The sequence below is a fragment of the Salmo salar genome, chromosome ssa25, assembly GCF_905237065.1.
Source record: "Salmo salar chromosome ssa25, Ssal_v3.1, whole genome shotgun sequence".
NCBI lineage: Eukaryota > Metazoa > Chordata > Actinopteri > Salmoniformes > Salmonidae > Salmo > Salmo salar.
Genome location: NC_059466.1, coordinates 36,085,962 through 36,113,698, shown reverse-complemented (window position 1 = coordinate 36,113,698; position 27,737 = coordinate 36,085,962). Strand labels below are relative to the sequence as shown.

At 43.7% G+C, this 27,737-nt stretch overlaps 1 protein-coding gene across 4 annotated transcripts in view; it reads left to right on the top strand.

The window, feature by feature from the left end:
• Positions 1 to 27,737, top strand: part of sytl5 (synaptotagmin-like 5) — a 95,600-nt gene continuing 67,863 nt past the window's right edge. The window contains exon 1 of one of the 4 annotated variants that reach the window (XM_014174206.2): positions 1 to 366. The gene's annotated coding sequence lies outside the window, so the exon portion shown is untranslated. Of the gene's footprint in view, positions 367 to 1,867; positions 2,162 to 27,737 lie in introns of those variants that run through there. The other 3 variants (XM_014174204.2, XM_014174207.2, XM_014174205.2) reach the window with 3 other exon arrangements.

Here is a 27,737-nt window from a genome sequence, read left to right as displayed (position 1 = left end):
CACACATAGACACACAGAACGAGAGGGGGAGAGAGGGAGAGACATCTGAACAAATAAGGTGATACTGCCGTATGACTTATTCAGTCAATTGGATATGATTAGGATATTGAATATCACGGTACATTGCCACTGGATAAATAACATCCTAAATAGGGTTCAGCAGACAGCAGAGAAGCTGCCCCAGCTAGCTCCCCGAAACGGTGACCACGCCCCCTACACACCGGAGCACCGGGCTGCTGCACGGAGCGGGGCTGTTGATACCACAGCTGTGATCACACGCCACAGAGACGGACTGACTGCACAGGCTCCACCACCAGCCACTCTCACGACACACCAAGCCACCACTTGCTGTAGTGCAATTCTCAGGTAAGAGGGGGTTTCTGTTGCAATCCTTACAGAAACGTTGTAATTTTCTGATGGTGGTTGTGTGAAACATGCACTGCGGTGTCCCATAATGAATATGACAAGGGGGTTCCCGACGAAGACGTAACAAACGACAAAGACCACAGCCATTCCCAACGCGATATCATTATTAGAATGGTTAAAACTCATAGGATAGCCTAAACTACAAGCAGTTTTTGCTACTAATTGCGGTTAGACTATATTCATTGATTTCATACTGTAACTTGTTACAAACATTCAAAATATTTCTATGATGGAAAATTCATTTAATAATATAGTCATTATAAAATTAAACGTTTCAGTTCAGGTGAGGTCTCAACTAACCTACATTCGCCTACAAATGTTTGTTTGGACAGGTGCAATGCAGCAAAATGGTTTTTTTGTGCTCTCCACCCACGTGAAAAATACTATAGTATACTATGGTAAAAATACTGTAGTATTACTATATTTATATTCTATAGTATTCACTGTAGCCTAGTGTTTTTTTTTACTTTTTTTTTTACTGTAGTATTAACCTAACGTAACAGGTGTAAAATAAATGTCTGAAACTAGAACTCCTACATACTTGTCTTGACAAGAAGAAAAATACTGCCGGGAGAGGTTCTCTTCTGCACTGTTCAACCAATACAGGAAAATGTGGACGAGTTAAGATGGAGTGTTGCCTTGTTAACGTCCAAAAGCTGAAGTTGCTCTTTCCATTTCCCCTGAAAACCGGACCATCCAGTGGTTAGGGACTCCGAAAGGCTACTGTAGTATTTTTGTTATTTTTTTGGTGCAGTAAAATGTGCTGTAAAAGGTTTAAGTGCCTTGGTCATCGGGTATTCTATCCAGCAACCTTTCAGTTACTGGCCAAACACGCTAAACGCTAGGCTACCTGTCGCCCTGTGGTGTTTACTGTAGTGTTTTGGCATTCATTGGTGGTATACTGTAGTATTTACTGTGGTGTTTTGGCATTCATTGGTGTTATACTGTAGTATTTACTGTAGTGTTTTGGCATTCATTGGTGGTATACTGTAGTATTTACTGTAGTGTTTTGAAGAAACCTGTAGGTAGGTAGTAGAGGGCAGCATTCCCGCAGGATTGCCCCCCCCCCTCCCCCCCCACCAACCTACCACCCACCACCCCTACCCTAATTGGAGTAAACTAATATATAAAAATATTTATACTGCTACTTACAGCTATTTCGCTCACATCTATGGTAACTGTAGTTAAAGAATTATACATATATTCCTAATTTCCAATTTGTTCAAGTGCTGGATTCTCACCCACCGCGGCCAATCCACCATTCATTCAGTTCTTAACTCCAACCCTCCGATGTCCACAGATTTACACATTTTTCCCAGTATAATGGAAACGGTCGTCTTTCTGCTTTGTATGCGTTAGCTTAGGCCTGCCTATTGTATTTAAAGCACGTCTCTGTCGCATTATTCACACACTCAGAATTCACTGCTCCAAGTTAAGGAGCTTAAGGAGCCTACCTCCTCTCTTCTAGTTGGGTGTGCGAGACCAAGAGCGCGTATACTCTATGTTTGGTCTCAATGAAATAAAGTAGGCTGCCTATGCATGGGTGGAGAATCGCGTGGCAATCATCTTTCTAAGGAAATTAACTTAAATATGATTAGACTATATAGTTTGCTACAGTGTGTGTGAATAAATATCCATACTGGGATGAAGTGGAGGGCGCTCACCGAACGTGGGTCGAGGTGTTGTTGCTAATCGTCGACAAGGAAAAAGCGCATCGCGCTCACAGGCTACCATGGTGAGCGAGCCATTTGTTTTTCATGACATATTGCTATGGTGGAAAAGCACCCAAGTGTCATACTTGAGTAAAACTAAAGAAACCTTCATAGAAAATGACTCAAGTAAAAGTGAAAGTCGCCCAGTAAAATACTACTTGACTAAAAGTCTAAAAGTATTTGGTTTAAAATATAATTAAGTATAACAAGTAAATTGAATTTAAAAAATATACTGCGTCAAAAGTAAAAGTAGAAATTCTTTCAAATTCCTCATATTAAGCAAACCAGGCGGCACAATGTTCTTATTTATTTTATTTTACAGATAGCCAGGGGCACACTCCAACACTCAGACATAATTTACAAACGAAGCATTTGTGTTTAGTGAGTCCATCAGATCAGAGGCAGTAGGGATGACCTGGCATGTTCTCTTGACAAGTGTGGGAATTGGACCGTTTTCCTGTCCTGCTAACCTCTTAAAATGTGACGAGTACTTTTGGGTGTCTGGGAAAATGTATGGAATAAAAAGTACAATTTTTAATTTTCAGATAGCCAGGGGCACACTTCAACACATCATTTACAAAGGAAGCATTTGTGTTTGGTGAGTCAGTCAGATCAGAGGCAGTAGGGATAACCTCTCTTGATAAGTGTGTGAATTTGACAATTTTCCTGTCCTGCAAAGCATTCAAAATGATGAGTAATGAGTACTTTTGGGTGTCAGGGAAAATGTATAGAGTAAACAGTACATTATTTTCTTTAGAAATGCAGTGAAGTAAAAGTTAATAAATATAAATAGTATAGTACGGATACACCCAAAAACTACTTAAGTATTACTTAAAAGTATTTTTTACTTAAATACTTTACGCTACTGAAATATTGGTTAACCATTTATATGTCTCTGCCTGAAAATCGTCCTCCTAAAAGGTAGGCTATATCCAATAAGCAAAACGTAGCTCAAGAAAAAATGCAAGTGTCCACTGTCATCATTCTTGCTGCTTCAAGTTCAGTAGCCAGATGTGGAGATCAGGTGCACCTGTGGTCTCAACTAAAATAGTAGGCTATAGCCTATGCATGGGCGGAGAAAGATGGGGCTGTTATAGTTCCAAGTAAATTTACTTCCTGAATATGATTAGATTATAGTTGACTATTGCCTATGTAACCGATGTGAAATGGCTAGTTAGTTAGCGGTGGTGCGCGCTAATAGCATTTCAATCAGTGACGTCACTCGCTCTGAGACTTGAAGTAGGGTTTCCCCTTGCGTTGCAAGGGCCGTGGCTTTTGTGGCGCGATGGGTAACGATGCTTCGGTGGGTGTCAGTTGTTGATGTGTGCAAGGGTCCCTGGTTCGAGCCCGGGTTGGGGCGAAGAGAGGGACGGAACCTACACTGTTACATTGGTGCCGTGACCCGGATCGTTGGTTGCAGAGGAAAAGGAGGAGGTCAAAGGGGGGGTAAGTGTAACCGATGTGAAATGGCTAGTTAGTTAGCGGTGGTGCGCGCTAATAGAATTTCAATCAGTGACGTCACTCGCTCTGAGACTTGAAGTAGGGTTTCCGACTTTTGTGGCGCGATGGGTAACGATGCTTCGGTGGGTGTCAGTTGTTGATGTGTGCAAGGGTCCCTGGTTCGAGCCCGGGTTGGGGTGAAGAGAGGGACGGAACCTACACTGTTACACCTGGAAATAAATATTGATCACCCATGTTTGTCTCCATCTGAAAATTGTCCCACCCCTAAAAGGGTATAAAACATAGCTCAAGAGAAAGTGCAAGTCTCTCCAACTCTGTTCTCTTCAGACTACGTCTAGCCTATTGGCTGATGCAAGTGTCTATTTGTGTTGTATTAACCTTTTTGTGTAGTATTTAACCTTTTTGTTAGGTTATTTTTTGCACATGTTGATATGGTCTTTAGGGCATAAAATTGCTGCGATCATTGCTGGCAAGTGGGCTGGGTCATTTACGCCTAAAATAGAATTGCAGGAATGCAGTTGTGGGTGGGAGTTAGACAGAAAGCCAGTGGGTGGGTGGGTGGGTGGGTATGAAAAGCTCAGGGTGCAGGCGGAAGCGGGATGAATAAATCATTCCTGAGCAGACCTCTAGTAGGTAAGACTGGAGTGTAAACGATAGTTTCACTTTAGGGAACACAATTTATGGTCTATACTTGCCATGTACAGTAGGGTTCTCAATCATGGGTGGCACAAATTGGGCTATGGGGAGGGGAATGGGGAGGGTATATGCAAATTAAATACTGTAGTATTACTATAGTGAAAAAAGCGGTCGCGTTTTTGCTAACACTAGTGCTTTTGCGGACATTACTGTAGTATTTACTACAGTGTTTTTTTTGCAGATAATACTGTAGTATTTAGTTAGCACTACACAATTAAGGGATACTACAGTGTGTAATATAGTATTATACAGTATACTATACAATTCTATAATAAGCACTACATGATCAAGCAATACAACAGTGGGTAGTATAGTATTCTACAGTATACTTCTGGCCGGGTTAGTTTTGTGAAGAGCTAACGCTTGCGGTACAGTTTTCGAAACATATGGAATTATCTTTCATACCAGCGAGAAATAACAATAAAAAAAGAAAGATTAAATTACTACACACCTTTATAGGGTTAGGGTTCTCACTCGGCCATATCTCCATGTTACAGCGCTTGTTTATAGAAGACAGACAGAAAACAGAGATGACCACCTGTGCTAATTAGCTATCTAGTGTGCTCAAACACCTGTGTGTAAGCATAACAGGGGAGGAAGTGTAGTGGAAGTGTAGTTTGCCGGCTGGAGGGACACATCCGTATGGATCTGACCTGCTACAGTAAGTGTATCTTTTTCATTTGAAAGATGATTTCTCGCTGATATGAAAGATAATTCCATATGTTTTGAAAACCGCATCATAAGCGATGATTATTGACGTTTCTAAACATTAAAACAGAGCGTAGGGATTGTAGTTCAAATGGTCCCACTGGTAAGTGGTGCTTATAGCTGAGAACCCTTAGGATAAGGTACAATGTCTTCTTAATTACATGTAATGCCTTGGGTTCTCGAGAGCAAGTAGGCCTACTAACCTAGTAATTAGTAGGCTATAGCCGCAGGGACCAGTCTTGCAATAGCAATAGCATGAACTGAACCTATCAAAATGTTTCATATTAACATAGCACGTTTTAAACTTACATTGCTTCAAAGTTACATGGCCACAGGCAAGTGTGACGGTCATTTTAATTGAAAAGATTCAACTGGATCATTTGTAGGGCCTAGTCTAGTGGATTTTTCAAAACCAACAAGAGCGAATTTGACAGCGCAATGCAAGCTTGTCAAGCGAAAGCCTCGTGCTCATCACAAAGGATGGAGAGGAATGGGAGAGAAATGGAAGAAGTGTCCAAGGAGATTATCAATGACCCATCAAAAAGACAAATAGTTTTCCTGTGCTATTGTTTGTTCAGATACCCATGTGACATTGGTTAGAATAATCTGGTTTTAGAATTATTGTAGCTCTATTTTAAACTTCATAAAAACATTCAATTATCAAAAATATGTCTCCAGCACAAGACCAGCACATTATAATGTAGTATTGTAGTCATTATTTCCCCAGCCATGAATCATCTGCAGAACATTTATGAGGGCCGCCTAATGTCCCTCTAACCACGAACAAGCACTTAGATAAGTCACACACAGGAGAGAAGGGTGAGAAGGAGGGGGAGATTAGTGTGTGTAAGAGAGAATAAAAGCAGGGGAGGGGGATGCAGGAGAGGGAGAGGGGGAGGCAGGAGAGGGGGAGGTAGGGCAGGAGAGGGGGAGGCAGAGAGCTCATCCATCAGAGAATCCAGTCACAGGGAATTAGACATCAACCTCTGCAGAGCTGTCTAGGAGACCAGGGAATGTAGGATTCAACACACAGGGAGGTGTGTGTGTGGCTCTAGGTGTATATGTGTGTGTGTGTGTGTGTGTGTGTGTCTCTGTCTCTGTCTGTATTGTCAGTATTTGTTCTGAGACTGCCTCATAAACCTCTTATGATACTATTCCCTTGGCTCCTCCAGCCAGTGGCTACTTGGCCAGTCAGCCTGGATTGGGGCCTGTGCTTGGGCCAGGTTTGTGCCTTTCATATGATGTGGTTTTCTGTTTGCAACTGGGAGTGGGGTGAACTTGTGCCCTGACAAAGACATGAGATGATTACGGTAATTAAGTCTTATCAATGCCATGAGGGATTGATAAAGTCTCATCAAATTAAATTCCGTTGAATTTAATTGCTGCCATGTGCTTTGCTGAACCGTGCAGTGTGTGGTGTTCAAAGCTGTGCTACAGTGTTCCAGACTGTTCTAGAATGTTCTGGAGTAATGTTGTGTTGGACTGCAATTAATACACCACGCTGGTGGGGAAATGCTGCATAGTTGTGCCTGTGATGTGCTGTGTTTTTGTGTCGTGCTGGGTTTCCCTCCCTCCCACTCGCTGGCTTTGATCCCTGCTCCCCCTCTGAAGTGTGCACACCGCAACGCTGCAACTCCACTGCCGTTTGGTATGAAGTGTGGAGCCCTGAGTCGTGGGCTCAGAAGACTGTGGCGGTCTCCGTTCAATTGCAGCCAGCCAGCAAGGCAATCAGGGAGAACCCCGCTTCAGCAGGACCAACTACTGAACCAAACAGCCTTGAAGAAGCTGCAGCAGCAGGGGGATAAAAGTCATTTTCTACACATTGCAGAGGACAAGTGACTGGACTGGATAATAGATTGCCAATCACGATGCACTGCCCTGCCATGCATCCCTCTCTCAGCTCCCTCCCCATGTGTACACCTCTACCTGTTACCCCCCCTCTCCCTACCACCGCCCATCCCGCATAAAGGCACAAAGGTCCTTCTGCCCACCCCAGGGGAAGGGATAAGAAGGGAGGGGTGTAGAGAGGGATGGAAGAGGGGAGTCTTCTGTCTAGTAATTACCTGGTGAATGCCGCTGAACTCTACATTTCTTTAATCTCACACACACATGGCACACACATCACGGAGACGCGCATGCGCGCGCGCACACACACACACATACACACACACACACACACACACACACACACACACACACACACACACACACACACACACACACACACACACACACACACACACACCTCAACGGGATTCCCTGCTCAGGCTCAGCCCTGCTCAGTTATTCAGCAGCCAGCCTCGTCTTTGAGAAGCGGAAGTACATTTAAAAGCAGCAGTGAATCTGAAATGGGTTCTATTAAATATTCAGTCTGGTGCTTTCTGCCGGAGGAGGAGGAGGCTGTTTATGTCTCCAGCCTCTTTCAGTTCTCAGTAAGACCGCAGCACTCCTGAATCTGGGTTAATAGGATGGACTCATCTTTATCCAGCACAGCATCTCTCTGTTCTGTTCTAAGCGCTCCACCAAGATGGCGTAGCAGTCAGACGTCTTTGTGTTTGTCCTGTCGTGTCCCTTGTATATATATTTTGACATCTTTTTCTTCACATATATTTTAAAAATATTTTCCTAAACCCCAACTTCTAAATACTCTCCTGCAACCCGCCTCACCCAATGTGGCGTGGACCTGTTTTAAAAAAAACTAAAGTATTTCTATTTACTTCGGATCTGAAGCTAGGCAGCTAACTACCTACCAGCTATCATTCAGCAAACCATTGCTAGCGGTCATCAGCTAGCCTTTAGCTCGGAAAGCTCTCGCCAGTTTGAACAACGTGACTCAAACCAGAGCATAACGGACCTATTATTATTTTTAAAAAATTCCCTCCATATCCCCGGATTCCAACTGCAAACTCTGAACATTTTCATCTGGATCTTCGTAACTAGCTCACCGCAATCCCGGGTGACTACTCCTGGCTACTCCTGGCTAGCGTTTCCATCCCGGAGCAAGCACCAATTAGCCTGAAGCTTGCCCGGCCAGGGCTCCTGTGCTACCACCGAAGCCCACTCCTGGGCTACAATATCCGGACCCCTTCTACTGCCGGTACGGGGCACGGAACCCCACCGATCCTCTACGACTGGAATACCGACATAATCTGCCCGAGGATTCCAACAGGCCCATCAGGCGCGACGTCCGCTGAAGGCCCATTCTGCTAACTGCAGCCTACTAGCTACCTAGAGCTACTTTGAACCCTACTAATTCCCCCGGTCTGTTAACTGCTAGCTTGCTCACCCCGGTCTGCTAACTGCTAGCTTGCCTGCCCCCGTCTGCTAACTGCTAGCCCCGGTCTGCCAACTGCTTGCTTGTTTAGCCCCGGCCTACTAACTGTTAGCTTGTTAGCATCGGCCTGCTAACTGTCTGAATCGCCGTGTCCCCAGTCAGCCCAACCACTCACTGGACCCATATGTTCACTTGGCTACGCATGCCTCTCTCTAATATCAATATGCCTCGTCCATTTTAGTGATCACTGTTTAATTTCACTGTAGAGCCTTTAGCCCTGCTCAATATGCCTTAACCAACCATGTTGTTCCACCTCCCACATATGCGATGACATCACCTGGTTTAAATGTCTCTAGAGACTATATCTCTCTCATCATTACTCAATGCCTAGGTTTACCTCCAATGTACTCACATCCTACCTTACCTTTGTCTGTACACTATGCCTTGAATCTATGCTATCGTGCCCAGAAACCTGCTCCTTTTACTCTCTGTTCCGAACGTGCTAGATGGCCAGTTCGTATAGCCTTTAGCCGTACCCTTATCCTACTTCTCCTCTGTTCCTCTGGTGATGTGGAGGTTAATCCAGGTCCTGCAGTGCCTAGCTCCACACCCACTCCCCAGGTGCTCTCATTTGTTGACTTCAGTAACTGTAAAAGCCTTGGTTTCATGCATGTTAACATTAGAAGCCTACTCCCTAAGTTTGTTTTACTCACTGCTTTAGCACACTCTGTTTTACTCACTGCTTTAGCACACTCTGCCAACCCGGATGTCTTAGCCGTGTCTGAATCCTGGCTTAGGAAAACCACCAAAAACCCTGAAATCTCCATCGCTAACTATAACATTTTCGGCCAAGATAGAACTGCCAAAGGGGGCGGTGTTGCTATCTACTGCAAAGATAGCCTGCAGAGTTCTGTATTACTATCCAAGTCTGTACCCAAACAATTCGAGCTTCTACTTCTAAAAATTCACCTTTCCAGAAACAAGTCTCTCACTGTTGCCGCTTGCTATAGACCTACCTCTGCCCCCAGCTGTGCCCTCGATACCATATGTGAATTGATTGCCCCCCATCTATCTTCTGAGCTCGTGCTACAAGGTGACCTAAACTGGGACATGCTTAACACCCCGGCCATCCTACAATCTAAGCTTGATGCCCTCAATCTCACACAAATTATCAATGAACCTACCAGGTACAACCCCAAATCCGTAAACACGGGCACCCTCATAGATGTCATCCTAACTAACTCCTCCTCCAAATACAGCTCTGCTGTTTTCAATCAAGATCTCAGCAATCACTGCCTCATTGCCTGCATCCGTAATGGGTCTGCGACCAAACGACCACCCCTCATCACTGTCAAATGCTCCCTAAAACACTTCTGCGAGCAGGCCTTTCTACCCCGGCCAGGTATCCTGGCCGGGGTATCCTGGAATGACATTGACCTCATCCCGTCAGTAGATGATGCCTGGCTCTTTAAAAGTGCCTTCCTCAACATCTTAAATAAGCATGCTCCACTCAAAAAATGTAGAACTAGGAATAGATATAGTCCTTGGTTCACTCCAGACCTATCTGCCCTTGACCAGCACAAAAACATCCTGTGGCGTTCTGCATTAGCCTCGAATAGCCCCCGTGATATGGAACTTTTCAGGGAAGTTAGGAACAAATATACACAGGCCGTTAGAAAAGCTAAGGCTAGCTTTTTCAAACAGACGTTTGCATCCTGTAGTACTAACCCAAAAAGTTCTGGGACACTGTAAAGTCCATGGAGAATAAGAGCACCTCCTCCCAGCTGCCCACTGCTCTGAGGCTAGGAAACACTGTTACCACCGATAAATCCACTATAATTGAGAATTTCAATAAGCATTTCTCTACGGCTGGCCATGCTTTCCACCTGGCTACCCCTACCCCGGTCAACAGCCCGGCACCCTCCACAGCAACCCGCCAAAGCCCCCACCATTTCTCCTTCACCCAAATCTAGATAGCTGATGTTCTGAAAGAGCTGCAATATCTGGACCCATACAAATCAGCCGGGCTTGACAATCTGGACCCTCTCTTTCTAAAATTATCTGCTGAAATTGTTGCAATCCCTATTACTAGCCTGTTCAACCTCTCTTTCGTATTGTCTGAGATTCCCAAAGATTGGAAATCTGCCGCGGTCATCCCCCGCTTCAAAGGGGGTGACACTCTAGTCCCAAACTGCTACAGACCTATATCTCTCCTACCCTGTCTTTCTAAGGTCTTCGAAAGCCAAGTTAACAAACAGATTACCGACCATTTCAAATCCCACCGTACCTTCTCTGCTATGCAATCTGGTTTCAGAGCTGGTCATGGGTGCACCGCAGCCACGCTCAAGGTCCTAAACGACATCATAACCGCCATCGATAAGAGACAATACTGTGCAGCCGTATTCATCGACCTGGCCAAGGCTTTCGACTCTGTCAATCACCACATTCTTATTGGCAAACTCGACAGCCTTGGTTTCTCAAATGATTGCCTCGCCTGGTTTACCAACTACTTCTCTGATAGAGTTCAGTGTGTCAAATCGGAGGGCCTGTTGTCCAGACCTCTGGCAGTCTCTATGGTGGTGCCACAGGGTTCAATTCTCGGGCCGACTCTCTTCTCTGTATACATCAATGATGTTGCTCTTGCTGCTGGTGATTCTCTGATCGACCTCTACGCAGACGACACCATTCTGTAACTTCTGGCCCCTCTTTGGACACTGTGTTAACTAACCTCCAGACGAGCTTCAATGCCATACAACTCTCCTTCCGTGGCCTCCAACTGCTCTTAAACGCAAGTAAAACTAAATGCATGCTATTCAATCGATCACTGCCCGCACCTGCTCGCCCATCCAGCATCACTACTCTGGACGGCTCTGACTTAGAATACGTGGACAACTACAAATACCTGGGTGTCTGGTTAGACTGTAAACTCTCCTTCCAGACTCACATTAAGCATCTCCAATCCAAAATTAAATCTAGTATCGGCTTCCTATATCGCAACAAAGCATCCTTCACTCATGCTGCCAAACATACCCTCGTAAAACTGACTATCCTACCGATCCTCGACTTTGGTGATGTCATCTATAAAATAGCCTCCAACACTCTACTCAACAAACTGGATGCAGTCTATCACAATGCCATCCATTTTGTCACCAAAGCCCCACATACTACCCACCATTGCAACCTGTACTCTCTCGTTGGTTGGCCCTCGCTTCATGCTCGTCCCCAAACCCACTGGCTACAGGTTATCTACAAGTCTCTGCTAGGTAAAGCACACGCTCCAGCAGGTATATCTGACTGGTCACCCCCAAAGCCAATTCCCCCTTTGGTCGTCTTTCCTTCCAGTTCTCTGCTGCCAATGACTGGAACGAACTGCAAAAATCTCTGAAGCTGGAGACTCATATCTCCCTCACTAGCTTTAAGCACCAGCTGTCAGAGCAGCTCACAGATCACTGCACCCTTACATAGCCCATCTGTAAACAGCCCATCTATCTACCTACCTCATCCCCATACTGTATTTATTTATTTATCTTGCTCCTTTGCACCCCAGTATCTCTACTTGCACGTTCATCTTCTGCACATCTACCATTTCAGTGTTTAATTGCTATATTTGAATTACTTCACCACCATGGCCTATTTATTGCCTTAACTTACCTCATTTGCACTCACTGTATATAGACTTTTTGTTTTCTTTTGTTCTACTGTATTATTGACTGTATGTTTTGTTTATTCCATGTGTAACTCTGTATTGTTGTATGTGTCGAATTGCTATGCTTTATCTTGGCCAGGTCGCAGTTGCAAATGAGAACTTGTTCTCAACTAGCCTACCTGGTTAAATAAAGGTGAAATAAAATATATAAATAAATAAAACACAGAAAAACTATAAAGCCATCATTAACCACTGCAGTAAAGAACAAAGGGTTCTTGCATCCTAATCTTAGCAGGGGAGTTGTCATGTCTGATAGATCTTAAAGATCAGATATGTAACTTAATCCCTCTTGCTTCATCACAGTTTTATCAGAGTGAATAATCTATCTTTGATTCTAGCTAATCTAGCCCAGGCCAGGGTTCCCAGTTGTATTCTCACTTTTTGTTTTGAACTGTCGTTAGTTTCTAAAGAAGTTTCCCACTGGGAACAAAATGTTGTTTCCACTGTGTTTAAAAAAAGTTCAATGTGATAATGTATAAACAAAGGAAAACTTAGAGATGCTCAAAGTCATCACCAAACACGATTATCATCTTACTTGAACTCAATCTTAAATAAAAAGTAAACAACGTGCCTTGGTGTTTCTTGAGTCTACACTGAATTCACATTAGTCCACAATTCCATGACGTCTCTCAAAACTGGACGTTGACGTCTGTGCCCAGTAGGTAGTTATTAAGTAATGAACTGATAAGCTGATAGACCGCTCACCTCTGCACTACAGATGACGTATTTTGGAACCCAGCTTCTCACCACTCCTTGTCATGACTCTGCGGCAAAGGATAGAAACAACACAGCCATAACTGAGTTCATTCTCCTGAGTTCATTCTCCATTCTCCAGTGAAACAGTCCATTTCACTGGACACCCCCACTGGCCAATAGAGTTTTGCTTCTGTATTCATTACATTGATCTGCTGGTCACTCTCTATGTGCCTGTTCTATAGGATAGCCATATTATTAAATATCAAAAATGTTTTTGTACTTTTACCCCTTTTTCTCCCCAATTTCTTAATAGACAATTGGTAGTTACAGTCTTGTCCCATCACTGCAACTCCCGTACGGACTCGGGAGATGCGAAGGTTGAGAGCCATGCATCCTCCGAAACACAGCCCTGCCAAAACACACTGCTCACTTAACCCGGAAGCCAGCCGCACCAATGTGTCGAAGGAAACACTGTACAACTGGCGACCGGGGTCAGCTTGCAGGTGCCCAGCCCACCACAAGGAGTCGCTAGAGCGCAATGGGACAAGGACATCCTGGCCGGCCAAACCCTCCACTAACCCAGACGACGCTGGGCCAATTGTGCGCCGCCTCATGGGTCTCCCGGTCACGGCCGGCTGTGACACAGCCTGGGAACGAACCCGGGTATGTAGTGATGCCTCAACCACTGTGATGCAGTGCCTTAGACCACTGCGCCACTCGGAAGGCCCAGCATAGCCATATTAGCCAGGCCCTGATTAGGTTAGAAATCCGATGGATTATCGTCACCCAGAGCTGATTGGTAATTAATTTGAGAACAGCAGAAGAGTTGGAAAGGTGGAGGAGAGGGCTTCTAAGTACAAGTGTTGATTTCAGTGTTACTTGTGTATCATTTTGAACAAAGACTTAGTGTTTTCGGAATAGAAGAAAGTTTTCAAAGACAGCTGGGTTTGGCTGTTTAACAAACCAGAATCTCTCTTTGACTGTGACTCAACCAGCATGATGACTCCTTGTAGCAACATGTCATGATAGATATGACGGCGAAAACCCAATCATTGTTCGATAATGATATCATCCCATTGTGTTTTGTTCTCAGCATGACTTGGTTTATTTCTGTCTCATCGTTGCCAAGGCTTCTCCTCAAGGACTCATAACCAATCCCTCCCTGGCATTCACAATGTCACAGAATATGACACATACACTCTTAGAAAAAAGGGTTTGAAAACAGTTCTTCAGCTGTCCCCATAGGATAACCCTTTTTGGTTCCAGGTAAAACCCTTTTTGGTTCCAGCTAGAACCCTTTTGGGTTCCACTTAGAACCCTCTGTGGAAAGGTTTCTACATGGAACCCGAAAAGGTTTTAGTTAGAACCAAACAGGTTCTACCTGGAACCAACAACAGTTCTTCAAAGGGTTCTCCTTTGGGGACAGCCGAATAACGCTTTTAGGTTCTACATAGCACCTTATTCTAAGAGTGTACAACAATACTATCAATGATAAAGGTCAAAGGTGATTTCTTTCTACCGTTCTCTCCTCCCGCCACCGCTCTTGATATTCCTTCATTTTCTTCTCTTACATCTCTCTCTCTCTAAATCTCTCTCTGTCTCTATCCCTCTCTCCCTTTCTCCCTCCTCCTCCTGTCTTTTTTCTCTCTGTGGGTGTGTGTTTGATTGAAGGGGACTGTCATCTCGGTGCATAGGCTTTGTGTTTCCATGCTAATTTTGGCCTGTGCATGCTGGCATCTCTCATTTAGAGGACAAAAGACACGCAGGTCATTAACAGCATCGACGAGGAGATGCATTCCTTCAGGGGCAGTAGGAGAGCAGATAACAAGAGAGGAAATGAGGAGGGAGATGGAGGAAGCCAACAAAACTGATGATAGGGAAAGGGGGAAAGTAGAGGGGGAGATGAAGAATAGAGAGATGAGAGGAGGAGGAGTAATGAGGAATGGAGTGGACAGGTTTGAGAGGAAAGGAGAAAAGATGAGGAGAGGAAAAGAGGAGGAGAGCGATGAGGAATAGAGAGGACAGGTGCCAGTACAAAGGAAGGGGGGAAGTAAGTCTATAGAGACAAAGGCTCAGATGGCTTAATCTATTTTTCCAATTTTCTGCTCCATTGAGCCCCACAGGAAGTTGCAGTGGCCTTGGACATGATTTGGTGATTACTCAGACTCGGTACGATGGGTTGTAGCCAAATTGCTGCAGGGCAATGATGTTCCATTGTTACTGCTGTATGTGTGTCCTTTATTACATACATATAACAAGTGACCCTGTCCAGACCTGTGTGTGTGTGTGTGTGTGTGTGTGTGTGTGTGTGTGTGTGTGTGTGTGTGTGTGTGTGTGTGTGTGTGTGTGTGTGTGTGTGTGTGTGTGTGTGTGTGTGTGTGTGTGTGTTGTAGGACTCTTTATTTATTCGGCCCCCTACCCCAGTGAATGTCAAATGAATTGAGGCAGCAGAACCTCGCCGAACACACAGATGTTGAATCGGCGTACTACCCCCAATCCTAATTTTTAATATAGGGTAGGAATACTTGAGGTTGATTAACATCTAGGGGAAACTTCATCCAACCGCCACTTGCAGTTATTTCATCGCAAAATGGCGGCATATGTGGACTGTGTATTTTTGGAATGTCAGGGTCGCATGATGACTGAAACATAATTTGAATGTATACAGTGAGGGAAAAAAGTATTTGATCCCCTGCTGATTTTGTACGTTTGCCCACTGACAAAGAAATGATCAGTCTTAGGTTTATTTGAACAGTGAGAGACAGAATAACAACAAAAAAATCCAGAAAAACGCATGTCAAAAATTGTATAAATTGATTTGCATTTTAATGAGGGAAATAAGTATTTGACCCCTCTGCAAAACATAACTTAGTACTTGGTGGCAAAACCCTTGTTGGCAATCACAGAGGTCAGACATTTCTTGTAGGTGGCCACCAGGTTTGCCCACATCTCAGGAGGATTTTGTCCCACTCCTCTTTGCAGATCTTCTCCAAGTAATTAAGGTTTCGAGGCTGATGTTTGGCAACTCGAACCTTCAGCTCCCTCCACAGATTTTCTATGGGATTAAGGTCTGGAGACTGGCTAGGCCACTCCAGGACCTTAATGTGCTTCTTCTTGAGCCACTCCTTTCTTGCCTTGGCCGTGTGTTTTGGGTCATTGTCATGATGGAGTACCCATCCACAACCCATTTTCAATGCCCTGGCTGAGGGAAGGAGGTTCTCACCCAAGATTTGACGGTACATGGCCCCATCCATCGTCCCTTTGATGCGGTGAAGTTGTCCTGTCCCCTTAGCAGAAAAACACCCCCAAAGCATAATGTTTCCACCTCCATGTTTGATGGTGGGGATGGTGTTCTTGGGATCATAGGCAGCATTCCTCCTCCTCCAAACACGACGAGTTGAGTTGATTCCAAAGAGCACAATTTTGGTCTCATCTGACCACAACACTTTCACCCAGTTGTCCTCTGAATCATTCAGATGTTCATTGGCAAACTTCAGACGGGCATGTATATGTGCTTTCTTGAGCAGGGGGACCTTGCGGGCGCTGCAGGATTTCAGTCCTTCACGGCGTAGTGTGTTACCAATTGTTTTCTTGGTGACTATGGTCCCAGCTGCTTTGAGATCATTGACAAGATCCTCCCGTGTAGTTCTGGGCTGATTCTTCACCGTTCTCATGATCATTGCAACTCCACGAGGTGAGATCTTGCATGGAGCCCCAGGTCGAGGGATAGTGACAGTTCTTTTGTGTTTCTTGCATTTGCGAATAATTGCACCAACTGTTGTCACCTTCTCACCAAGCTGCTTGGCGATGGTCTTGTAGCCCATTCCAGCCTTGTGTGGGTCTACAATCTTGTCCCTGACATCCTTGGAGAGCTCTTTGGTCTTGGCCATGGTGGACAGTTTGGAATCTGATTGATTGATTGCTTCTGTGGACAGGTGTCTTTTATACAGGTAACAGGCTGAGATTAGGAGCACTCCCTTTAAGAGTGTGCTCCTAATCTCAGCTCGTTACCTGTATAAAAGACACCTGGGAGCCAGAAATCTTTCTGATTGAGAGGGGGTCAAATACTTATTTCCCTCATTAAAATGCAAATCAATTTATAACATTTTTGACATGCGTTTTTCTGGATATTTTTGTTGTTATTCTGTCTCTCACTGTTCAAATAAACCTACCATTAAAGTTATAGACTGATAATTTCTTTGTCAGTGGGCAAACATACAAAATCAGTAGGGGATCAAATACTTTTTTCCCTCACTGTAACTATACTATATTTTTCTACAAATAGAATTAGAATGTTGTACCTTTTTATCACTGGTTTCCAACAGATTCTCCGTCTTGGTATAGCACCGTGGTTATTTCTCTCAGACATTTGCAGTGATTGTCAAGCTTAAATGGGATCGTGATTGGCATGAAATAATTAGCAGTATTTCTCAACAGGTATTGGCATGCGTGTCTAACAGCATGAGTGAGTGAGATTGATAGGTATGTAATTGTATTCTTAGACTTTCTAGACTGATTGACGGTAGCAAGGAGAATGTGACTGACAGGTCTGAGATGGTCATTAGTTCACTCTGATAGCTCTGCTACCGGCCACGGGGCAGTGTGTGCGTGTGTTAAGTCAGAGTGTGTGTGAGTGTCTAGTTGTGAATTTGGAGTCTGTGGGTGTGTGAGTGCCTAGTTGTTAAATTGGAGTGTGTGTGAGTGACTACTTGTGAAGTCGACACAGGCAAGGACCATTCCGCTCGGTCAGACACGTCACCTATCATCAAGTCTCGCAGTGCTCCCTCCTCCATACCCAACAAGCATTTCATCCCAGAAACATTCCCAATCTCCCTGCAGCATGCCAGGTCTTATCTCCGGCTGGCTGTAAACGGGCCGGCTGGCCATCGATTGCACCTCATTGTACAAAGAGACTGACATCCTACCTCAGTAGGTGGATTATATGCAGTAAGATAGACAGCAGAGAATTAGATTTGTTGCGTTTCCCCGTAACTTCAGATAAAGTTTATATTAAGTGTGTGTGTATTTCTAGAGGCCTTTTAGTGAAGATTACATATTAAGTCTAAAGGTTAGGTTTCATTGATGAGCAATCTCATTAAATATAACTAGTTATTCTAATTGGAAATGTCCTAAATGTCCCAAGGCTAAAACATCCAGAAATAGTCATTACAGTCAACCTACTGTCGTGTCTTTGGCATCATTAAACTGAAGACATGTTTATCAAATAACTCTCTATAATTATTATTACGCGATTAAACTGATTAATCATGTAACTGTAATTAACTAGGAGGTCGGGGCACCAAGGAAAATATTCAGATTACAAAATTATAATTTTCCTAACATAACTTTCAGATATTATAATATCTGATCTCTGAGTCCTCTGATTAATGATGTGTTATTTACCTCGTCAGTCTCATTCCAAACGTCGTAAATTGTTGGTTATCTGCACGAACCCAGTCTTCACGATGAGTCATCCATACATCAATTGTCTAAAAATAATTTATTTACTAATCTAAGTAATTCACAGAAATGCATAACAAACAGATATGGTTACAAGGAAATGATAGGAGAATGTGCCCTAGTGGGCTAAACCGGCATGGCGGCTTGTTACACAAAGAAAGGGGGTTGGGCTTGAATGAAAGAGCGGGAAGACTGAGGAACCAGAAAACAGCCATGCCATCGTAAATACAGTATCGTATACATTCTAAATTACCGCCCAAGGAAAATGCAATAAATATTTACTCCGAGCTGCGCTTCGGTAGGTTGGTCGTAGATGCTGGCCGTGTTGGCCAACAGAGATCTTCCTGTCCTCGGAAGAATGTCACTGGTTGTAAAATGGATACGTTGTAGTATCTTCGTTGTGTGTTAGACTGGATACGTCGTCCGTCCTTTCCTAGCCCACGTCTACAGCGGCCGCTGCTAACTCAACGGCTAGGAAGTATCACTTCTGTAGTGAATAAGAGTTCACAGTTCATACCATTCGCAACCAAAGCTCACGCTGAAGTTGGCTTAGTTCTGTACTTGACATGTGAGTCCTTTTAACACAGAGGCTGCAGACGTCACGTAGCCGGAACAGACTGGTTACATTTTCATCACTGACTTATATAGTGGCGAGGGGAGAAGGGTGTGTTTCATCGTTTATAACACCTGTCTCTTCACAGGGGCGGGCCACTGATTGAGAAGGGCTCTTTCCTTATGAAAACCCAATTCTCTCATTTGGAAGCTAAAATTACATTTAATCTCCTAACAAACAGTTTCAATATCAAACATTTAAATTGCACAACAATTCCATGTGAATCTGATAACTAGAATGTGTAGACTTTCCCAGGTACAGTTTGTCGTCCTGTCATCAGTCATAATGCCTCAGATGACAACCAAACTGATATCCATACTCATTAAGTACCTGGTATATTTCCAACTGGTTCTATTTCCGAAATATGGTTCCTTTCCCCCAACTTGTTTGATGTTCCCAGACTCTCCATGTTTAACAAAGGCTATTCGAGAGTCCTTCAGTAGGGTCAGAGAGAGAGGGGAACGGAGAAAGGTATTTATGGGGGGGTCATAAACCTTACCCACAGGCCAACGTCATGACACTACATACAAATCAATCAATCAGTCAATCAAATGTATTTATAAAGCCCTTTTTACATCAGCAGATGTCACAAAGTGCTATACAGAAACCCAGCCTAAAACCCCAAACAGCAGGCAATGCAGATGTAGAAGCACAGTGGCTAGGAAAAACTCCCTAGAAAGGCGGGAACCTAGGAAGAAACCTAGAGAGGAACCAGGCTCTGAGGGTTGGCCAGATTGTACATGGCCATTTAAGGCCAGATTGTTCTTCAAGATGTTCAAAGACGACCAGCAGGGTGGTTTTAGGGGGTGCAAAAGGACATTACCTCAGGAGTCAAATTAAATGTTATTGGTCGCATACAGTTGAAGTAGGAAGTTTTTATTTATTTATTTTATTTCACCTTTATTTAACCAGGTAGGCAAGTTGAGAACAAGTTCTCATTTACAATTGCGACCTGGCCAAGATAAAGCAAAGCAGTTCGACAACATACAAAAACACAGAGTTACACATGGAGTAAAACAACATACAATCAATGATGCAGTAGAAAAAAAAATAAGACTATATACAATGTGAGCAAATGATGTGAGATAAGGGAGGTAAAGGCAAAAAAATGCCATGGTGGCAAAGTAAATAAAGTATAGCAAGAAAAACACTGGAATGGTAGATTTGTAGTTTGAAGAAAGTTCAAAGTTAAAATATAAATAATATGGTGCAAAGGAGAAAAATAAATAAAATAAATAAATACAGTAGGGGAAGAGGTAGTAGTTTGGGCTAAATTATAGATGGGCTATGTACAGGTGCAGTGATCTGTGAGCTGCTCTGACAGCTGGTGCTTAAAGCTAGTGAGGGAGATAAGTGTTTCCAGTTTCAGAGATTTTTGTAGTTCGTTCCAGTCATTGGCAGCAGAGAACTGGAAGGAGAGACGACCAAAGGAGGAGTTGGCTTTAGGGGTGACCAGAGAGATATACCTGCTGGAGCGCGTGCTACAGGTGGGTGTTGCTATGGTGACCAGTGAGCAGAGATAAGGGGGGACTTTACCTAGCAGGGTCTTGTAGATGACCTGGAGCCAATGTGTTTGGCGACGATTATGAAGCGAAGGCCAGCCAACGAGAGCGTACAGGTCGCAGTGGTGGGTAGTATATGGGGCTTTGGTGACAAAACGGATGGCACTGTGATAGACTGCATCCAGCTTGTTGAGTAGGGTATTGGAGGCTATTTTGTAAATGACATCGCCGAAGTCGAGGATTGGTAGGATGGTCAGTTTTACGAGGGTATGTTTGGCAGCATGAGTGAAGGATGCTTTGTTGCGAAATAGGAAGCCAATTCGAGATTTCACTTTGGATTGGAGATGATTGATGTGAGTCTGGAAGGAGAGTTTACAGTCTAACCAGACACCTAGGTATTTGTAGTTGTCCACAAATTCTAAGTTAGATCCGTCCAGAGAAGTGATGCTGGACAGGCGGGCAGGTGCAGGCAGCGATCGGTTGAAGAGCATGCATTTAGTTTTACTTGTGTTTAGGAGCAGTTGGAGACCACGGAAGGAGAGTTGAATGGCATTGAAGCTCATCTGGAGGGTTGTTAACACAGTGTCCAAAGAAGGGAAAGAAAGTTTACATACACTTAGGTTGGAGTCATTAAAACTAGTTTTTCAACCACTCCACAAATTTCTTGGTAACAAACTATAGTTTTGAGAAGTCGATTAGGACATCTACTTTGTGCATGACACAAGTAATTTTTCCAACAATTGTTCACAGACAGATTATTTCATTTATAATTCACTGTATCGCAATTCCAGTGGGTCAGAAGTTAACATACACTAAGTTGACTGTGCCTTTAAACAGCTTGGAAAATTCCAGAAAATGATGTCATGGCTTTAGAAGCTTCTGATAGGCTAATTGACATCATTTGAGTCAATTGGAGGTGTACCTGTGGATGTATTTCAAGGCCGACCTTCAAACTCAGTGCCTCTTTGCTTGACATCATGGGAAAATCAAAAGAAATCAGTCAAGATCTCAGAAAAAAAATTGTAGACCTCCACAAGTCTGGATCATCCTTGGGAGCAATTTCCAACTGTCTGAAGGTACCACGTTCATCTGTACAAACAGTAATATGCAAGTATAAACACCATGGGATCACGCAGCCGTCATACCGGTCAAGAAGGAGACGCGTCCTACATACTTTGGTGCGAAAAGTGCAAATCAATCCCAGAACAACAGCAAAGGACCTTGTGACGATGCTGGCAGAAACAGGTACAAAAGTATCTATATCCACAGTAAAACGAGTCCTATATCGACATAACCTGAAAGGCCGCTCAGCAAGGAAGAAGCCACTGCTCCAAAACCGCCATAAAAAAGCCAAACTACGGTTTGCCACTGTACATAGGGACAAAGATCATACTTTTTGGAGAAATGTCCTCTGGTCTGATGAAACAAAAATAGAACTGTTTGGCCATGATGACCATTGTTATGTTTGGAAGAAAAAGGGGGAAGCTTGCAAGCCAAAGAACACCGTCCCAACCGTGAAGCACAGGGGTGGCAGCATCATGTTGTGGGGGTGCTTTGCTGCAGGAGGGACTGGTGCACTTCACAAAATAGATGGCATCGTGAGGAAGGAAAATTATCTGGATATATTGAAGCAACATCGCAAGACATCAATCAGAAAGTTAAAGCATGGTTGCAAATGGGTCTTCCAAATGGACAGTGACCCCAAGCATGCTTCCAAAGTTGTGGCAAAATTGCTTAAGGACAACAAAGCCAAGGTATTGGAGTGGTCATCACAAAGCCCTGACCTCAATCCTATAGAAAATTTGTGGGCAGAACTAAAAAAGCGTGCGTGTGCAAGGAGGCCTACAAACCTGATTCAGTTACACCAGCTCTGTCAGGAGGAATGGACCAAAATTCACCCAACTTATTGTGGGAAGCTTATGGAAGGCTACCCGAAACGTTTGACCCAAGTTAAACAATTTAAAGGCAATGCTACCAAATACTAATTGAGTGTATGTAAACTTCTGACCCACTGGGAATGTGATGAAAGAAATAAAAGCTGAAATGAATCATTCTCTCAACTATTATTCTGACATTTCACATTCTTAAAATAAAGTGGTGATCCTAACTGACCTAAAACAGGGAATGTTTACTAGGATTAAATGTCAGGAATTGTGAAAAACTGAGTTTAAATGTATTTGGCTAAAGTGTATGTAAACTTCTGACTTCAACTGTATTTAGCAGATGTTATTGCATATGTAGCGAAATGCTTGTGTTCCTAGCTCCAACAGTGCAGTTGCATCTAACACTTCACAACAATACACAAAATCTTAAAGTAAACGAATAGAATAAAGAAATATATAAATATTAGGACGAGCAATGTCAGAACGTTATTAACTAGATTACACTAGAATATACACTGCTCAAAAAAATAAAGGGAACACTTAAACAACACAATGTAACTCCAAGTCAATCACACTTCTGTGAAATCAAACTGTCCACTTCGGAAGCAACACTGATTGACAATAAATTTCACATGCTGTTGTGCAAATGGAATAGACAACAGGTGGAAATTATAGGCAATTAGCAAGACACCCCCAATAAAGGAGTGGTTCTGCAGGTGCTGACCACAGACCACTTCTCAGTTCCTATGCTTCCTGGCTGATGTTTTGGTCACTTTTGAATGCTGGCGGTGCTTTCACTCTAGTGGTAGCATGAGACGGAGTCTACAACCCACACAAGTGGCTCAGGTAGTGCAGCTCATCCAGGATGGCACATCAATGCGAGCTGTGGCAAGAAGGTTTGCTGTGTCTGTCAGCGTAGTGTCCAGAGCATGGAGGCGCTACCAGGAGACAGGCCAGTACATCAGGAGACGTGGAGGAGGCCGTAGGAGGGCAACAACCCAGCAGCAGGACCGCTACCTCCGCCTTTGTGCAAGGAGGAGCAGGAGGAGCACTGCCAGAGCCCTGCAAAATGACCTCCAGCAGGCCACAAATGTGCATGTGTCTGCTCAAACGGTCAGAAACAGACTCCATGAGGGTGGTATGAGGGCCCGACGTCCACAGGTGGGGGTTGTGCTTACAGCCCAACACCGTGCAGGACGTTTGGCATTTGCCAGAGAACACCAAGATTGGCAAATTCACTACTGGCGCCCTGTGCTCTTCACAGATGTGTAACGGCTGTCTTCTGAAATGAACCAAGGCGCAGCAGGTATGTGAATACTCATTTTTTAATTGCCCAACAAAAGGAGTAAAGCATCCACAGGAAACAATAAACGTGACAGCAGCAACAGTTTGCAGGCTAAAAAACGCAGTGCAAAACAACCATCCACAAACCCCAGTGACAAACAACTCCTACATATATGACTCCCAATCAGGAACAACGATTCCCAGCTGTTCCTGATCAGGAGTCACAAGACACACACAAGACTGCCACGTCCTGACCCCCAAACTACTACACCAGCTCCATCTGCTGGTCAGGACGTGACAAGATGAAAGCAGGTTCACACTGAGCACATGTGACAGACGTGACAGAGTCTGGAGACGCCGTGGAGAACGTTCTGCTGCCTGCAACATCCTCCAGCATGACCGGTTTGGCGGTGGGTCAGTCATGGTGTGGGGTGGCATTTCTTTGGGGGGCCGCACAGCCCTCCATGTGCTCGCCAGAGGTAGCCTGACTGCCATTAGGTACCGAGATGAGATCCTCAGACCCCTTGTGAGACCATATGCTGGTGCGGTTGGCCCTGGGTTCCTCCCAATGCAAGACAATGCTAGACCTCATGTGGCTGGAGTGTGTCAGCAGTTCCTGCAAGAGGAAGGCATTGATGCTATGGACTGGCCCGCCCGTTCCCCAGACCTGAATCCAATTGAACACATCTGGGACATCATGTCTCGCTCCATCCACCAACGCCACGTTGCACCACAGACTGTCCAGGAGTTGGCGGATGCTTTAGTCCAGGTCTGGGAGGAGATCCCACAGGAGACCATCCGCCACCTCATCAGGAGCATGCCCAGGCGTTGTAGGGAAGTCATACAGGCACGTGGAGGCCACACACACTACTGAGCCTCATTTTGACTTGTTTTAAGGACATTACATCAAAGTTGGATCAGCCTGTAGTGTGGTTTTACACTTTAATTTTGAGTGTGACTCCAAATCCAGACCTCCATGGGTTGATAAATTGGATTTCCATTGATTATTTTTGTGTGATTTTGTTGTCAGCACATTCAACTATGTAAAGAAAAAAGTATTTTATAAGATTATTTCATTCATTCAGATCTAGGATGTGTTATTTTAGTGTTCCCTTTATTTTTTTGAGCAGTGTAGTATATACTGTACATTTGAAATGAGTAAAACTGTATGTAAACATTATTAAAGTGACTGGTGTTCAATTATTAAAGTGACCATTGATTCCATGTCTATGTACATAGGGCAGCAGCCTCTAAGGTGCAGGGTTGAGTAACCGGGTGGTAGCTGGCTAGTGACAGTGACTAAGTTCAGGACAGGGTACTAGGTGGTAGCTGGCTAGTGATGGCTATTTAGTAGTCTGATGGCCTTGAGATGAAAGCTGTTTTTCAGTCCCTTGGTCCTAGCTTTGAACTGTACTGACCTCGCCTTGTGGATGATAGCGGGGTGAACAGGCCGTGGCTCAGGTGGTTGATGTCTTTCGTAATCTTTTTGGCCGTCCTGTGGCATCGAGTTCTGTAGTTGTCCTGGACGGCAGGCATTAAGCCTGTCACTCCTTCTAGTCTGCCAAGTAGACTTGTAGATTCAACTCAGGCATTTCCCAGTCTTACACATGGTAGAGAGATCCCAGAGGATGACAAATCCATTCCTTCCTCTCCCTTCATTAATACTAGTGTATAGATTTAGACACTAGGGTTAAACAGCTCAGCCAGCTTCTCCCTTCATTAATACTAGTGTATAGATTTAGACACTAGGGGTTAAACAGCTCAGCCAGCATCTCCCTTCATTAATACTAGTGTATAGATTTAGACACTAGGGGTTAAACAGCTCAGCCAGCATCTCCCTTCATTAATACTAGTGTATAGATTTAGACACTAGGGGTTAAACAGCTCAGCCAGCTTCTCCCTTCATTAATACTAGTGTATAGATTTAGACACTAGGGGTTAAACAGCTCAGCCAGCATCTCCCTTCATTAATACTAGTGTATAGATTTAGACACTAGGGGTTAAACAGCTCAGCCAGCTTCTCCCTTCATTAATACTAGTGTATATATTTAGAAACTAGGGGTTAAACAGCTCAGCCAGCTTCTCCCTTCATTAATACTAGTGTATAGATTTAGACACTAGGGGTTAAACAGCTCAGCCAGCTTCTCCCTTCATTAATACTAGTGTATAGATTTAGACACTAGGGGTTAAACAGCTCAGCCAGCTTCTCCCTTCATTAATACTAGTGTATATATTTAGACACTAGGGGTTAAACAGCTCAGCCAGCTTCTCCCTTCATTAATACTAGTGTATAGATTTAGACACTAGGGGTTAAACAGCTCAGCCAGCTTCTCCCTTCATTAATACTAGTGTATATATTTAGACACTAGGGGTTAAACAGCTCAGCCAGCTTCTCCCTTCATTAATAATAGTGTATATGTTTAGACACTTGGGGTTAAACAGCTCAGCCAGCTCAGACCTCTAGCCCCTAGGTACAAGATACCCAAACCTTGAGACCTAGCTGGATATACTAGTCTAGATATTTTCATACCACTGGGGGTGGGGTGAAAGAGATAACTTCTTACAATTCTACAAATTTTGCCATGGGGCAGAGAGAGAAAAATGTGCAGATTTATAGCGAATCTCATGCTCTTCTACACATTTTTCAATGAGGCTGACAGTATTTTGCATTTAAAGCTAATTTCCTGATATTCTACACATTTTGCCATTATGACATGTTCATATGCTATCTAGGGAGGGGGGGCACCTCCTTTTTTGGGGGGTTGGGGGCCCTCATTTTTTATAAAAAATGTAACATAATGAGTTTTCTGTCACTACTCTGAGCTGAGGTTGTGTGCTTCTCTGGCTTTTCCCGACAGGATTAGAATATCTGACATAGAACTCTATGGATCTATCCTTAAACCAGAAAGAATTGAGTAGGAAATTGTTACGCTGCACAATTAACTTACACTCTAACCATTGTTGCGCATGATTCCAAATCTCTCTTTCTGTAATAGTCTGTGGTACCATCCACTGTTGCAGGAGATTCCATCCGTACAGAATGCTGTTTTCTCTGCAGTGTAATGTAGTGTCGGTTAAGTGGGGGCCCTCTGCTGTTTATTGCTCTCCTGGGGTGTCACTGGGTCGAGATGCTCTGACATTCACCATTCATCTGTGTCCATGTCAGATTGGCATAAAACCTTTCAGAGACAGCCTGGATGGACATTCACACCACACACACAGAGGATGTACTGCATAATAACAGCACAGAATGCAACGGAGCTGAGCAGTACATTATTGTAACACTACACATCACAGTAGGACTGGGCAAAATATATCATATTTTAAGGTATACCGGCATAGATCCACATACCGGGTGGATCTGTACAATACTGTCGATTATTATAAAAATATTTTGATGCAGTGCTAAATAAAGCAAAACTTCTACAAATTGGACTACTTAACTGTCAGGTTTGTTCTAGTCTGGGTAAGTATAAAACCATCAGAATGGAGAACGCCCATTAAAACCACTTAGAATTCATTTGTTGCAATCCTGGGGTCATGCACTACTCGTAAAACATGCTGTATTTAAAAAAATGTATCATTAAAAAACATAAAATACTGTCAAATACCACCATACCGCTAAAATTAAGAAAAATATTGTGATATGACTTTTTGGCCATATAGCCCTTCAATTATGCCAGAAAAGCTGGTGTTTGGAGGATATATTGGCACGGGTGTTGTTAGGCCCAGTAGCTGCATTTGCATAAGCTGTTTTCTAGTGACATTTATTTTGATACATCCATATCAATGAACTAATGAGGCATGATTTCGCCTGGCATAGAGAATGTGCTCTCTTGTCAGGACACTGTTGTTCAAAGAAGCTAGCCAACAACACATCTAACACAATTACTTCAAACAGAAGCTGAAAGACTGCAAACTAGCTGCACTTCTTTTCATTTGACCTTTTTTCGAATGACATTTCTTTGTATATATCCATAAGAATTATGCCAGCTGATTCATGATTTCAACTGGCTGAGAAACGCTGCCTGCCTGTCTGTCTCGTCCAGACTCCCAACACTTTCATTACTATGGGACAGCTGCAGATGGAATTTGAATACTGAAACAATGTTGCAAATGTCAGAGAGACAGACAGCAAGGTTTATACAAATCTCTGCTGTTGAAAACTAAGTGTTAGTCTAAAAGAAATGTGAGATGTCTAGATGCTTTTTATAGTGGAGATCAAGTTTATAAATTGCCTGGCAGGGCTGATGAGACAGTGGATTGCACAGTCAGATGGAACAGAGTAAAAATAGGCATTTTAACGTCATAGATGT